The sequence below is a fragment of the Medicago sativa genome, chromosome 3 (assembly GCF_051527215.1).
Source record: "Medicago sativa cultivar Bolivia chromosome 3, Bolivia_mono, whole genome shotgun sequence".
Classification (NCBI taxonomy): Eukaryota; Viridiplantae; Streptophyta; class Magnoliopsida; order Fabales; family Fabaceae; genus Medicago; species Medicago sativa.
In genome coordinates this window covers 67,084,435-67,099,223 of record NC_140751.1, presented here as the reverse complement: position 1 = coordinate 67,099,223, position 14,789 = coordinate 67,084,435, and positions in this window count along the sequence as shown.

The following is a 14,789-nucleotide window of genomic DNA, read 5'->3' as shown; positions in this document are numbered from 1 at the left end:
CATTCTAGGAAATCACATAATTTATCTATAAATCATGCAAACTATTTAAATTCTTAAATCATATATATATATAAATATATAAATCCTCATTAAATTAAGTAAATAATTAAGACGGGTGTTACAACTCTCCCCAACTTATAGAATTTTCGTCCTCGAAAATTTACCTCAAGCAAACAACTCTGGGAAAGACTCCATCATCTTACTCTCCAGCTCCCACGTCAAGCTTTCACCAGTAGTGCCGCTCCAAACAACTCTCACTAGAGGTATTTCTTTTCCTCTCAACGTCTTCATTTTGCGATCATCAATCCTCAAAGGTAAAGTCTCCACCGTAAGGTTGTCTCTAACTTGCACGTCATCACTCTGAATCACATGGGACGGGTCTGGAACATACTTCCTCAGCTGCGACACATGAAACACATCGTGCAAATTCGATAAATGCGGTGGTAAGCCAACTCTATAAGCCACCGTGCCAATTCTCTCAGATATCTGATAAGGACCAATAAACTTTGGAGTCAACTTCTTTGACTTCAATGCACGACCAACACCGGTCGTTGGGGTAACTCTCAAGAACACATGGTCTCCCTCTTGAAACTCAAGGTCTTTCTTACGCTTATCATGGTAACTCTTCTGTCGACTCTGCGACGCTTTCATCTTCTCTTGAATCATTTTCACCTTCTCAGTAGTCTGTTGAACAATTTCTGGTCCTAAAACCACACTTTCATCGGTCTCAAACCAACACAACGGAGTCCTACACCTCCGACCATACAAAGCCTCGAAAGGTGCCATCCCAATACTTGAATGATAGCTGTTATTATAAGTGAACTCTATCAACGGAAGATGACTATCCCAAGTTCCACCTTGCTCAAGTACACAAACTCTCAACAAGTCTTCGAGTGACTGAATGGTTCTTTCCGACTGACCATCTGTTTGAGGATGATAAGCCGAACTCAATCTCAACTTAGAGCCTAAAGCCTCTTGCAAACTCTTCCAAAATCTAGAAGTAAATCTTGGATCTCTATCTGACACGATGCTTGAAGGAACACCATGCAATTTCACTATGTCTCGAATATAAATCTCTGCCAACTGAGCCACAGGAAAACTAATATTAATCGGTAGGAAATGTGCCGACTTCGTCAATCTATCAACAATCACCCAAATAGCGTCATTTCCCTTAGGAGTATTCGGCAAACTCGTCACAAAATCCATGGATATACTATCCCATTTCCATTCGGGTACATCTAACGGTGTCATCAATCCAGCAGGTTTCTGATGCTCTACCTTCGACTTCTGACAAATCAGGCAAGAGTACACAAATTGTGCTACATCACGTTTCAATCCAGACCACCAAAACAACTTCTTTAAGTCATGATACATCTTTGTAGCTCCGGGATGAATACTTAAGCTACTCCTATGACTCTCTTCAAGAATCATCTTCTTTATCTCGTCATTGTCTGGAATACAAATCCTATCTCGAAACCTCAACACACCCTGATCATCGACCTTAAAGTCACTATCTTCAGTTTGATTACTAGCAACCAACAAGTCCACAAACTTAACATCAGCTTTCTGCGTATCCTTAATATCTTTTAAGAAATCATTATCAATTTTCAGCATTCCTAACTTAACGCTCCGAGACGACATTTCACAAACTAAGCTCATATCTCTAAATTGTTCAAGCAATTCAAATTCCTTCACCATCATAGCAGACATATGTAAACTCTTCCTACTTAAGGCATCCGCAACAACATTAGCTTTACCTGGATGATAATTCAAACTAAAGTCATAATCCTTCAACAATTCGAGCCACCGCCGCTGTCGCATATTCAATTCTTTCTGATCAAACAAGTACCTCAAGCTCTTGTGATCACTAAACACCTCAAATCTCGAACCATACAAGTAATGTCTCCAGATCTTAAGGACAAATACGTCTGCAGCTAATTCAAGGTCATGAGTAGGATAGTTTCGTTCATGAGTTCTCAACTGTCTTGATGCATAAGCAACAACTTTACCATCTTGCATAAGCACACCGCCTAAGCCCAATTTGGACGCATCACAATACACTGCAAAAGGTTCATCAGGTTTTGGCAAAATCAAAACTGGAGCCGTCGTCAAACGCTTCTTCAATTCATTAAAATTGTTCTCACAATGAACATCCCACACAAAGGTTTTACCTTTACACGTCAACTGTGTTAACGGAAGTGCTAACTTAGAAAATCCTTCTATAAATCTTCGGTAGTATCCTGCCAAACCCAAAAAGCTTCTAATCTCTGTAACTGACTTAGGAGTCTCCCATTGTGATACTGCTTCAACTTTAGATGGATCGACTGCAATACCACTACCAGAAATAACATGGCCCAGAAAACTTACCTCGTTCAACCAGAATTCACACTTAGACAATTTAGCATACAACTTCTTCTCTTTCAGCACTTGCAAAACGATTTTCAAATGTTCTGCATGTTCTTCTTCTGTCTTAGAGTAAATCAAAATATCATCGATGAACACAACCACAAAGCGATCCAAAAATGCATGGAAAATGCGATTCATATACTCCATAAACACGCCAGGCGCATTACTCACACCGAAAGGCATCACCTTATATTCATAATGACCATATCGCGTCCTAAAGGCCGTCTTCTGCATATCTTCATCTTTTACTTTAATCTGATGATAACCCGACCTTAAATCAATCTTGCTGAACACACGTGCACCCACCAGCTGGTCCATCAAATCATCAATTCTAGGAAATGGATATCTATTCTTTATAGTTACTTTATTCAGTTGTCGATAATCAATGCACAACCTCATACTTCCATCTTTCTTCTTAACCAACAATATCGGCGCTCCCCAAGGTGAAACACTCGGTCTTATGAACTTCTTATCTAGCAAATCTTCCAACTATTTCTTCAACTCAGCCAACTCAGAAGCTGACATACGGTAAGGTGTCATAGACACAGGCTTCGTTCCCGGAACAAGATCAATAGAAAATTCAACTTCTCTCTCCGGTGGTACATCAGGAATTTCATCAGGGAAAACTTCAGGAAAATCACACACCACTTGCAACTTATCAATCACTGCTTGATTCTCCAAAGATAAAGATGCCATCAAGGAAAACATCAAGATCCCATCGCGTTCTAATTGCTTCAGCTGCTTAGTAGACAAAAATTCTGCTCCACTTTCCTCTTCAGCAGAAGAGAAACGCACCGACTTACTAAAACAATTAATGAGAACATGGTTGTACTCTAACCAGTTCATACCAAGAATTACATCCATTCCACTCAGAGGCAGACAAACTAAATCAATCTCAAAATCACGATCAAACATAGATAAAGGACATCGTAAACAAACAAGAGAAGTAGTCACCGAACCCTTAGCTGGAGTTTCGACAACCATTTCCCCACTCATATCAGACACCGCAAGACCCAACTTAGAAGCACAATCAAAAGCAACAAAACAATGTGTAGCACTAGTATCAATAATAGCAACTAAAGGAGTATTGTTAATATAGCAAGTACCTCTGATCAAACGATCCTCATTTTCAGTCTGAGTACCAGTCAAAGCAAACACTTTCCCTCTAGTCTGAGTCTTCTTCGGATTCGTACACTGAGACCCAATATGACCCTCTTCTTTGCAGTTAAAACACACAATGTCCCCATGCTTACACTCTGCAAGTGTATGTCCTTTACTGCCACAACGAAAGCACCGTTTAATATCCTTAATACAAGCATTACTCTTATGGCCATTCTCGCCACAAGTGTAACAAACAATCTCAGCACCAGCATCCTTCTTATTTGACCTCCTCTCATCATTAGCTCTTCCTTTTCCTTTGTCAGCAGGAGCACTGTAAGGCTTTGGGCGACTTTGTTGGCCCTTAACCCTCTTCTCACTCATAATCTTATAATGAGCTTTGCTGTCATCTTCATAGATTCTGCATCTGCTCACCAAAGCAGAAAAGTCACGGATCTGTTGGTAACCAATGGCTCGCTTAATATCAGCACGCAAACCATTCTCGAACCTGATACACTTAGAGAACTCAGCATTGTCCCCAGTGTAGTGTGGATAGAACTGAGCCAACTCCACAAACTTTGCTGCATACTCTGTCACCGACATGTTTCCTTACTTCAGCTCAAGGAACTCGATCTCTTTTCTTCCGCGAACATCCTCAGGAAAATATCTGTTTAGGAACTCTCTCTTAAACACAACCCAAGTAATAACTGCATCATCCTGCTCTAGGGTAGGTTGGAGGCTCACCCACCAGTCATCACCTTCCTCAGCCAGCATATGCGTTCCAAAACGCACCTTTTGATCCTCAGTACATTGCATAACTCTAAAAATTCTTTCAACCTCCTTGAGCCACGTCTGTGCTCCATCAGGGTCGTACCTTCCTTTGAAAGTAGGAGGATGATTTCTCAGAAAGGTCTCCAACATTCTCACATTCGCATTCGCACCAGCACCATCATTTGGATGTTGTCCCACAGCTTGGGCTACAGCTTCCAAAGCAGCAGCAATCGCAGCATCATTTCTTCCAGCCATTCTAGTCCTCTTATAGCAGATAAAATTCGCAGCCTCCAGGTCTCTTCTCTGCACAACACACAACAATTAGAATAACATAATAATGGTATCCCAACTGCTAAAGACACAACTCGACTCGCTACTTGGCCGGACGGACCGACCTGCTCTGATACCAATTGTAACACCCCGTTTTCCCAACATAAAAATTTCATTTAAAATCAGAGTATTTAATTCATAACAGAATGCCACACACTACTTTAACATCTCAAAACAGATAGTAATAATTATCCTTCAAATTCAACATCATGAAAAATCTTAAACTGTTGCAGCGGAAAATAGTTCAACATTTAAAAGTCTTGGCACGCAGGCCTTATAGAAAAATCCCATAAATTAGTTCATAAAAGAGACACGTAAGGAACAGAAGTAAAAGCAAGCCCCCATCCCGTTACGTATCAGAGCACCTAGACACCAACTGAGAGTCCACTCATGAACGCCTCTAATCTTTATTACATGCACATTACCCACGGTCGAGGCAACATATACGCAGAACGGGTGAGATTTCATAATCAATACATTAAGCATATAATCCAATAAAATGCATTTAACAACTTAAACATTAATAACATATCAACAATTAACAATTAGCATATTTTTCATTTCATAACAAATACAATCATCGAATATCATTACTAATTTTCATCACAAATCATAATCAACTCAACAACAACTTGACGACACAACTCATCTTAGACCATGCAACTCTATCAACTCAACAACAACTTGACAACTTAAACATCATGAAACTTCTTGATATGCAAATGCATGTGGTACCAATCAACAACAAAATGAGCATAATAGGCTCCTCAACGTGTGAGCACAAAGGCTGCCGGGCCTAAAGCCCCCAACTTTAATGAGCACAAAGGCTGCCGGGCCTAAAGCCCCCAACTTTAATGAGTATGCAATGAACATCAACTTCCAACAACTTAGACAACAACATAAACAACTCATACGACTCATAATCATGGACAACTTCTTAAACTCTTGCAACATAGACCGACTCATGCAATTTCAAGACTTTATAGGTCAGCAGCAATGAACAGCAACAGATTTGCAACATATAAAAGTGTTGGAATATCTCAACATCATTTAAGGAATGGTTTACATCAACATAAATATCATAAAACATCATAACATTATTCATGCAACATTACTAATCATTTCAGTCATATAAACAGACTTCTGTAACATCTGGAAACATCCTAAACCTCCCTCATTCTTACTTCTAAGGTCAGCTCAAGACTATACGTGCGAAAGGATCGCATCGGGACAATTTTGGGCAACTGACAGCCTAACTCGCAGTGGCGAGTGATTCTACTCGCAGTGGCGAGCTCAAAGGTCTGGCTCGCAGTTGCGAGCGATGTTACTCGCAGTTGCGAGTGTCTTGGGGTAGCTCGCAGTTGCAAGTGTTCTTGCTCGCAGGTGCGAGCGATGAATGTCAGTATGGCCAGAAACCTAAAAATTCCAACTTTTCACTTAATCTCCTAATTCTAACCTCAATTCAACATCTAATTATCATCTTATGGTAAATCTAAGTTCTGTACACTAATTTAGCATCAACCTAACATCTTTTCATGATTCAATCATCAAATTCGGTCTTAAACCTAATTCCCAATTCTCACCAAAACTTAATCTAATCATGCTAAATTCATCCTATAGAATCATACTCTTAATAATATTGAAAATTAGTCTCACCCTTACCTGGTAATAGCAAAAATCGATAACCTCCTTTTGTTCTTCTCTCTTTCTGACTTTTCTCCCTCTTTCTCCAAAAACGTACGTATTCTGTTTTCTAACTTTTGTTGTCTATTTATCTCTCCTAATTACTCTTCTCACTACTAATTGCTCATCTCACAACACAGCCCAATTTTTAATATTTTATTTTATTTCTCATATCTTATTTTATTTAATAATAAAATAAGTCACACCAACATAACAACTTCACAACATCAATATACTTCACGTCATTCTAGGAAATCACATAATTTATCTATAAATCATGCAAACTATTTAAATTCTTAAATCATATAAATATATATATAAATAAATATATAAATCCTCATTAAATTAAGTAAATAATTAAGACGGGCGTTACACAGCTTTTATAACGTCGCGTTCTTGCGGTCTTGAAATTTCTTTTCATTCTCCTTCTAAAATTCTTCTGGTTGAATCTTGGATTTAATATTAGTGCCTACTTTTCATTCACTTCTATTTCTCAATTTTATATTTTAATTTTAAAGTTAAGATTAGGGTTTTTTTATTTTTCAAATCCTTTGGAAATTTTTCTTATTCTTGTATTCTGGAATTTTCTAGTTTTTTTTGTTTTTTTTTTTGAAGAAAGTTTTATTTTGTTTGTTGTTTTTCGTCGATTGCTAATTTCAATTAAAAAAAAGTACAGAAATGGTGATACCAGTAACAATAACATAGAAAACATTGACAAACCCATAAAACTTGATTCAATGATACCAGTAAACAATTAAGAGAACAAACACAACCATATGAAGAAACGATTCTGATAACAATAACCTTCCTGTTGCCAGATTTGATGCCGGTAAAAGAAAAATCTAATTGAATTGTTTCTGGATCAGAAGGATTCTACTTGCCGTATGTTGGAAACGTTTTCCAGAAAAATGAGGGTTGGGGTGAACAAGTGCAAGAGTGAATGAGTTTATTTTTATATAAAAAGGTAGATATGGTACTTTGTGTCAAATGTTGGGGTCAAGGTATAAATGTAGGGGTGTGGGGTATAACTTTCTTGAGTTTTACACTGTTATTAAATAAATGATTAATCATTTCAAAAAAAGTAAAGGGTCTTGTTAACCAGTGCCCCGGGGCACTAGTTAAGGAACTAAAAGTAGAAAGAAAAGTCAAGTTTTGCATTGAAAAGAACACTTTTTTAACTTTCAAAAAGTAGAATACACAATTTTCAAGACAGAATTTCCTTTTATAATTCCTTAACCAGTGCCCCCGGGGCACTGGTTAACATTTCCCAAAAGTAAATGATTAATAGTGTCAATTTTAATGACAAAATATGTACTCCCTCCGTCCCATATTAGATGACCTAGTTGACTCCGACACACATACCAACGCATACGAAAATTTAATATTTTAAAAATATTCATCAAGACGAATCCAACGACATCCTACATGATATTATTTATCTTTGTGAATTAGTAGAAAAATATGGTCAAAGTATGTTAAGTCAATGATGTATATTATCAACTAGGTCATGTATTGAGGGACGGAGGGAGTATTATTTATAAAAACACCCTTATTAAGTCTAAAAGTCCTAGCTCAACTGGCAAATGACGAAATTGCAAGGGCAGACGTCATGACTCGGGTTCGAACCCGGGACCTCACATTTGTATGTGAGTTTAATTTCTTAGTGGTTTACCACTTCATCTAACACCAAAAAAGAAAATAACACCCTTATTAATTATAGTTAATTTGAAATGCAATAAATAATGGTATGTTAGTGGGAAAAATATTTAATTTGTATTATAAAAGGGACAAATAATTTGAGAAAAAAAAATCTTACTAAAAAAGAATATTTGTATGTTTTATGGGATGAAATTTGAGTGTTTTGTTTTAGGTAAAAAAAATTGTTTTTCTAAACAAGCAAAATGAAATTTATATACACAAAAAGAGATCCCAACACAAGGAGTACAAAGGAAACACTCAGGGAACACCAATGGTTTTACAATAACTAGATCGTCGCCTTGTGCTATCGCACGGGTCAATAATAAGCACAACCTATTAGCAATTTATGACTACAACATCACATGAAACTACTCAAGCAACTATTACTCCATCCGTCCCGCAATAGATGACCCATTTGAAAATTTGCAATTTTGATCTAACTTACTTTGACCATATTTTTCTACTAATATACAAAGATAAATAATATCATATAAGATGTCGTTAGATTTGTCTCGATGAGTATTTTCAAAATATCAAATTTTCATAATTTTTTTAACATATTATTCAAGATATTTAAGCTCAAAATTATGCATTGGTATGCGTAATAGGGTCAACTGTTTCATGTATTATGGGACGGAGGGAGTATATCAGTAAAGGCCATTAGAAATATAAATTAAACCATATTGTGTTTCAAAATGCAACCTAATAAAAGTCCTCTATCAGTTACTTTTACCGATACACATCAAATAAATTGTTCTTTCTGCCTTGACCAAAAAAAATGTTCTTTTTGCCACATTTTCGCCTCTGAATGCTTAACTAATCCAAATTGCACCATGAGACTAAAATGCCAATAAGATTTCCGTATAGTTTTAATACCTCGTTGAACCCAACTAACATATAAGTGTCTATAACTAACTCATTGCAAGATGTTCATACCTGTGGAAGACATTATGATCAAGACTCAAGTGTAGTTTCTCTATGTTAGATGAGTTTTTGAAAGGTATGAATCCTTAAGAAAAAGTTGGCATGCACTTATAGGAAAGTTCAAATGGTTTAACAGTTTAACCATGTGGCGTGATAAGATTTTACCAAAACTTGTTACTACATTCCTCCCACATGCCATAAGTGTAAAGAAAAACCTCCAACACGTGGCAACCCCATTTCAACTGGAATTGTTATAATAATAACACCCATTATAGTTGAGTCCATAAGTTGAGTAAATAAGTAGTTCGCCGACCATGCAAACAAAAAGGGCCAATGACTTGTGATGGCATTTGACATTGTGGATAATATGACAGAAATGTTAATTGCAGGACGGTTAGAAAAGTCATGTGAATATAATTTCCACAAATTACACGCTAGCCATATATCTGTGTTAGCCATTTCTTGCTCATTTCCTCAAAACAATGATGCACACATGACACAAAAATCTTATGGATAGATGTAGAAGATCTTAAAGTTCAATCTTAGATAACAAGAGTTGGACAATCGCGAAGAAGCAGACATTCACCTAAAGCATTTTATAAGAAAGAAAAAAAATTCATCTAAACCATATGTGTTTGTCCAATTTTATAAGAAGTGCGTCCAATATATGGATGGTTTCAGTGGCGGAGCCAGACAAATAATAATGGGGTGGCCGCAACGGCTTTCCTCTTATAACGGCTCGAACAAAAACCCCTTAAAAATCACCCTTACAAAAACAACAAACCCAAGGTCCTAAATAGGGAACCGGCAGAAGCTGTAGCCAAACAGCAGCAGCTCTGCTCACCCAAGAAGAAACCAGCAGCTAACACGCTCAAAAACAACACCCAAAAGGACGACTCAGAGGCTGCTGTTAGCCGCTCTGCACAGCTGACAGCAATAACACACAGATGCAGCTATCCAAAAGGTGAATGCACCACCCAACAGACCTGCGGCCAATCACCAAAACCAGCAAAAGCAAACGAACCACAAGACCAAAACACAACCCCAACACAGCTGCCAAGGCAGGCTTCACACACACCAGCATGTCCCAGGCAGAACTCCCTCACGCAAGTGAACAGAAACAACACAGCAGGAGCACTGAACCAAGCACAGACAAAAAACGATGAACCGACACACAGCTACAAAACCACCTCTGAAACAAACAATACCTGCAGCACAACTAACAAAACTCCCAAGGAATAGTATAGTAATTTCATGTGTATAAAAAAAAAAAAGAAGAAAAAAAAAGGAATGGGGTGGCCGTGGCCTCCCCTTGTCCTTGAGTGGCTCCGCCACTGGATGGTTTTACATATACAGCATAAATGCCTTGCCAAGTCTGTTATCAGAAGGATGTCTACATAGAATAATGTGAAGCAGATACCACCAACCCTTAATGTCTACTTAAGATGTCTAGAAACAGTGGCGGAGCCAGACAAATAATAATGGGGTGGCCGCAACGGCTTTCCTCTTATAACGGCTCGAACAAAAACCCCTTAAAAATCACCCTTACAAAAACAACAAACCCAAGGTCCTAAATAGGGAACCGGCAGAAGCTGTAGCCAAACAGCAGCAGCTCTGCTCACCCAAGAAGAAACCAGCAGCTAACACGCTCAAAAACAACACCCAAAAGGACGACTCAGAGGCTGCTGTTAGCCGCTCTGCACAGCTGACAGCAATAACACACAGATGCAGCTATCCAAAAGGTGAATGCACCACCCAACAGACCTGCGGCCAATCACCAAAACCAGCAAAAGCAAACGAACCACAAGACCAAAACACAACCCCAACACAGCTGCCAAGGCAGGCTTCACACACACCAGCATGTCCCAGGCAGAACTCCCTCACGCAAGTGAACAGAAACAACACAGCAGGAGCACTGAACCAAGCACAGACAAAAAACGATGAACCGACACACAGCTACAAAACCACCTCTGAAACAAACAATACCTGCAGCACAACTAACAAAACTCCCAAGGAATAGTATAGTAATTTCATGTGTATAAAAAAAAAAAGAAGAAAAAAAAAGGAATGGGGTGGCCGTGGCCTCCCCTTGTCCTTGAGTGGCTCCGCCACTGGATGGTTTTACATATACAGCATAAATGCCTTGCCAAGTCTGTTATCAGAAGGATGTCTACATAGAATAATGTGAAGCAGATACCACCAACCCTTAATGTCTACTTAAGATGTCTAGAAACAGTGGCGGAGCCAGACAAATAATAATGGGGTGGCCGCAACGGCTTTCCTCTTATAACGGCTCGAACAAAAACCCCTTAAAAATCACCCTTACAAAAACAACAAACCCAAGGTCCTAAATAGGGAACCGGCAGAAGCTGTAGCCAAACAGCAGCAGCTCTGCTCACCCAAGAAGAAACCAGCAGCTAACACGCTCAAAAACAACACCCAAAAGGACGACTCAGAGGCTGCTGTTAGCCGCTCTGCACAGCTGACAGCAATAACACACAGATGCAGCTATCCAAAAGGTGAATGCACCACCCAACAGACCTGCGGCCAATCACCAAAACCAGCAAAAGCAAACGAACCACAAGACCAAAACACAACCCCAACACAGCTGCCAAGGCAGGCTTCACACACACCAGCATGTCCCAGGCAGAACTCCCTCACGCAAGTGAACAGAAACAACACAGCAGGAGCACTGAACCAAGCACAGACAAAAAACGATGAACCGACACACAGCTACAAAACCACCTCTGAAACAAACAATACCTGCAGCACAACTAACAAAACTCCCAAGGAATAGTATAGTAATTTCATGTGTATAAAAAAAAAAAAGAAGAAAAAAAAAGGAATGGGGTGGCCGTGGCCTCCCCTTGTCCTTGAGTGGCTCCGCCACTGGATGGTTTTACATATACAGCATAAATGCCTTGCCAAGTCTGTTATCAGAAGGATGTCTACATAGAATAATGTGAAGCAGATACCACCAACCCTTAATGTCTACTTAAGATGTCTAGAAACAGTGGCGGAGCCAGACAAATAATAATGGGGTGGCCGCAACGGCTTTCCTCTTATAACGGCTCGAACAAAAACCCCTTAAAAATCACCCTTACAAAAACAACAAACCCAAGGTCCTAAATAGGGAACCGGCAGAAGCTGTAGCCAAACAGCAGCAGCTCTGCTCACCCAAGAAGAAACCAGCAGCTAACACGCTCAAAAACAACACCCAAAAGGACGACTCAGAGGCTGCTGTTAGCCGCTCTGCACAGCTGACAGCAATAACACACAGATGCAGCTATCCAAAAGGTGAATGCACCACCCAACAGACCTGCGGCCAATCACCAAAACCAGCAAAAGCAAACGAACCACAAGACCAAAACACAACCCCAACACAGCTGCCAAGGCAGGCTTCACACACACCAGCATGTCCCAGGCAGAACTCCCTCACGCAAGTGAACAGAAACAACACAGCAGGAGCACTGAACCAAGCACAGACAAAAAACGATGAACCGACACACAGCTACAAAACCACCTCTGAAACAAACAATACCTGCAGCACAACTAACAAAACTCCCAAGGAATAGTATAGTAATTTCATGTGTATAAAAAAAAAAAAGAAGAAAAAAAAAGGAATGGGGTGGCCGTGGCCTCCCCTTGTCCTTGAGTGGCTCCGCCACTGGATGGTTTTACATATACAGCATAAATGCCTTGCCAAGTCTGTTATCAGAAGGATGTCTACATAGAATAATGTGAAGCAGATACCACCAACCCTTAATGTCTACTTAAGATGTCTAGAAACAGTGGCGGAGCCAGACAAATAATAATGGGGTGGCCGCAACGGCTTTCCTCTTATAACGGCTCGAACAAAAACCCCTTAAAAATCACCCTTACAAAAACAACAAACCCAAGGTCCTAAATAGGGAACCGGCAGAAGCTGTAGCCAAACAGCAGCAGCTCTGCTCACCCAAGAAGAAACCAGCAGCTAACACGCTCAAAAACAACACCCAAAAGGACGACTCAGAGGCTGCTGTTAGCCGCTCTGCACAGCTGACAGCAATAACACACAGATGCAGCTATCCAAAAGGTGAATGCACCACCCAACAGACCTGCGGCCAATCACCAAAACCAGCAAAAGCAAACGAACCACAAGACCAAAACACAACCCCAACACAGCTGCCAAGGCAGGCTTCACACACACCAGCATGTCCCAGGCAGAACTCCCTCACGCAAGTGAACAGAAACAACACAGCAGGAGCACTGAACCAAGCACAGACAAAAAACGATGAACCGACACACAGCTACAAAACCACCTCTGAAACAAACAATACCTGCAGCACAACTAACAAAACTCCCAAGGAATAGTATAGTAATTTCATGTGTATAAAAAAAAAAAAGAAGAAAAAAAAAGGAATGGGGTGGCCGTGGCCTCCCCTTGTCCTTGAGTGGCTCCGCCACTGGATGGTTTTACATATACAGCATAAATGCCTTGCCAAGTCTGTTATCAGAAGGATGTCTACATAGAATAATGTGAAGCAGATACCACCAACCCTTAATGTCTACTTAAGATGTCTAGAAACAGTGGCGGAGCCAGACAAATAATAATGGGGTGGCCGCAACGGCTTTCCTCTTATAACGGCTCGAACAAAAACCCCTTAAAAATCACCCTTACAAAAACAACAAACCCAAGGTCCTAAATAGGGAACCGGCAGAAGCTGTAGCCAAACAGCAGCAGCTCTGCTCACCCAAGAAGAAACCAGCAGCTAACACGCTCAAAAACAACACCCAAAAGGACGACTCAGAGGCTGCTGTTAGCCGCTCTGCACAGCTGACAGCAATAACACACAGATGCAGCTATCCAAAAGGTGAATGCACCACCCAACAGACCTGCGGCCAATCACCAAAACCAGCAAAAGCAAACGAACCACAAGACCAAAACACAACCCCAACACAGCTGCCAAGGCAGGCTTCACACACACCAGCATGTCCCAGGCAGAACTCCCTCACGCAAGTGAACAGAAACAACACAGCAGGAGCACTGAACCAAGCACAGACAAAAAACGATGAACCGACACACAGCTACAAAACCACCTCTGAAACAAACAATACCTGCAGCACAACTAACAAAACTCCCAAGGAATAGTATAGTAATTTCATGTGTATAAAAAAAAAAAGAAGAAAAAAAAAGGAATGGGGTGGCCGTGGCCTCCCCTTGTCCTTGAGTGGCTCCGCCACTGGATGGTTTTACATATACAGCATAAATGCCTTGCCAAGTCTGTTATCAGAAGGATGTCTACATAGAATAATGTGAAGCAGATACCACCAACCCTTAATGTCTACTTAAGATGTCTAGAAACAGTGGCGGAGCCAGACAAATAATAATGGGGTGGCCGCAACGGCTTTCCTCTTATAACGGCTCGAACAAAAACCCCTTAAAAATCACCCTTACAAAAACAACAAACCCAAGGTCCTAAATAGGGAACCGGCAGAAGCTGTAGCCAAACAGCAGCAGCTCTGCTCACCCAAGAAGAAACCAGCAGCTAACACGCTCAAAAACAACACCCAAAAGGACGACTCAGAGGCTGCTGTTAGCCGCTCTGCACAGCTGACAGCAATAACACACAGATGCAGCTATCCAAAAGGTGAATGCACCACCCAACAGACCTGCGGCCAATCACCAAAACCAGCAAAAGCAAACGAACCACAAGACCAAAACACAACCCCAACACAGCTGCCAAGGCAGGCTTCACACACACCAGCATGTCCCAGGCAGAACTCCCTCACGCAAGTGAACAGAAACAACACAGCAGGAGCACTGAACCAAGCACAGACAAAAAACGATGAACCGACACACAGCTACAAAACCACCTCTGAAACAAACAATACCTGCA